This window comes from Myotis davidii, unplaced genomic scaffold (assembly GCF_000327345.1).
Source record: "Myotis davidii unplaced genomic scaffold, ASM32734v1 scaffold230, whole genome shotgun sequence".
NCBI lineage: Eukaryota > Metazoa > Chordata > Mammalia > Chiroptera > Vespertilionidae > Myotis > Myotis davidii.
This window is the reverse complement of record NW_006282259.1, coordinates 34,149-36,290: the sequence shown is the minus strand read 5'-3', so window position 1 is coordinate 36,290 and position 2,142 is coordinate 34,149. Positions and strand designations below refer to the sequence as shown.

At 48.5% G+C, this 2,142-nt stretch overlaps 1 protein-coding gene across 1 annotated transcript in view; it reads left to right on the top strand.

Moving 5' to 3' along the window:
• The first annotated feature begins 659 nt into the window (after window positions 1-659).
• Window positions 660-2,142, top strand: part of WRNIP1 (Werner helicase interacting protein 1) — a 32,551-nt gene continuing 31,068 nt past the window's right edge. The window contains 1 exon segment of the mRNA XM_006752794.2: window positions 660-664. The gene's annotated coding sequence lies outside the window, so the exon portion shown is untranslated.

The window sequence follows — 2,142 nt, the reverse complement described above, 5'->3', positions numbered from 1 at the left end:
TTCCAATTTTAGTATATGTGCTGCCGAAGCAAGCACAGTATTGCTGATTCTTAAACTTTTTGTTTTTCAGATATAAGGAAGCATTTTTAATGCAAATTTGGTAAATTAGATATATTCTCCCCATCTGTCCCTCTAGTATTTGGTAATTCTTAATAAGAGGCAATATGTTTCTTTGCATGAATTCAATAAAACCTGTTTCCAATTGTAGCTGTATTAACTAAGATAAACTGATAATGTGCCTACTCATAGCAGCCATGATTTCACCACGTTTTGCAGAACTTAGTCTATCCAGCATTCCATGGGAATCCCTTACAATCCACAAAGGCAGACCACCATACTACCCTGCTACCCTGAAGGGTATGCTAGTAAAACAAAAAAAGGGCGTGGGGCGGGGGGCGGGGGGGAGGAGGGAATAAGGGACTCAAGGATTCTGCTATGATACTATCTAAAGCACACTTTACCCTTAATTTTTTAAATCTGAATGGTCATTTTCAATCCTCTGTAGAACAGCACTTTACCTCAATAACCCCACCTCAGAAACCAAAGTCTTGTGGCAAGACGTGGACACTAATAACTGAATGGGACCTAATGAATTATTAACATGAGGGAGAGGATATGCATGTGTTTCTGCCCTCACAGGGCCATTGTGGGTTCCAGCTCGCCAGTTTAACCCTATCATGGCATGGCAAGGGACTAACCCTCTTCCAGGAATGAAGAATCTGAGCCTGGGGACTTAGTAGCACCAAACATTGCGCCTTCCCGGACCCAGAGGGCCCCCGAAATAACCTGGGGAATGATGATGAAGCTGACGGCAGAGGCTGAGTAATTATTGGAGCGTACTCACACTCCACACATTACAGATAACTAACTATAGCTCTTTTTGTTTTTCTTATAGTCTGTAAAATCAGAACTGGCACAGTAAACATGATTTGCGGATCCCGACATTCCAAAGCAGAAAGTTCACATTCAGCAAAACAAAAAAGGGGAAGATGTTGGGGAGCACATGAGACTTAATTGGAAAGTTGTAAGGTGGACAGTCTGAGAAAAGGGAAGTGTATGGAAGGCCGCCTGCCCTGTTTATCGGAATTCCAACTTAGGGGAGACTTAGGGGAGTGTCGAAGGTGGGTGCCCCTAGTTATTCTTTGACCTTTCCAAACAAGTATGTGCATGTGCAGACCTCTGGGTGTTTACTGGAATCCTTATGCTTAAATCTTGTGTCCTTGCCTAGTAATCTGTGTCCTCCTGCCGGGAGCCTGTTCATCCTTGCTGTTTCAAGGGACCTGGCATATATGGCATACTGTTCTTAATATATTTGCTCACCTTCTTGGCACTGTGAAGATCCTGGACAGAACCTGGCTACATAACTTGGTTGGAGAACCTAGACAGAACCCGGCTGAAGAACCCGGCTACAGAACCTGGCGACGGAACCTGGCTGGAGAACCTAGCGAGAGAACATGGACACAGAACCTGGCTGGAGATTGTGGCTAGAGATCCTGGCAAGGCAGCTGATCAACTGAACGCTGTCTCCATGTCATTCCTTCTTCGCCGACTCCGTCCACACCTTTGGGGACCCCTGGACCCGCTGGGGTTGGACCCCAGCATCCTCCCAAGATTACTCACCCTACTGATTTTATCTAAAGATAAAAATTCCAATAAAAGCCCAACGAGGCAGGCAATCAGGTAATCGAGGCTGCCTGGCTTCTTCAGTCCACCATCTTTTGCCCTCCCCTCCACAGTGAAACTGTGCTGGAGTAATCTGCTCATCCATTGTTTGGGGGCTGCTGGTAAGCCCCCGCAAAAATCCTATCTAATAAAAGAGAAAGATGGTAATTGGCGTACAACCGCTACCCTTTTCATTGGCTAATCAGGGCGATATGCAAATTAACCACCAGCCAAGATGGCAGCTAATTTGCATACGGCGGGCAGGGCGGGACAGTGCCAACGCCAGCTCTCCTCTATCAGGGGCTGGCGGCAGAGGTCCCTGCCCTTCATCCGGGCCTCCTGCAGTGGACATGGGGCTGGTGGGTGGGACCGCCCTCATCCAGGCCTCCCTCGGGGACCAGGGCTGGCGGGTGGGACCCCGGTGATCGGGCACCCGCCCCGCCCTCATCTGGGCCTCCCTCGGGGGACCTGGGGTTGGCG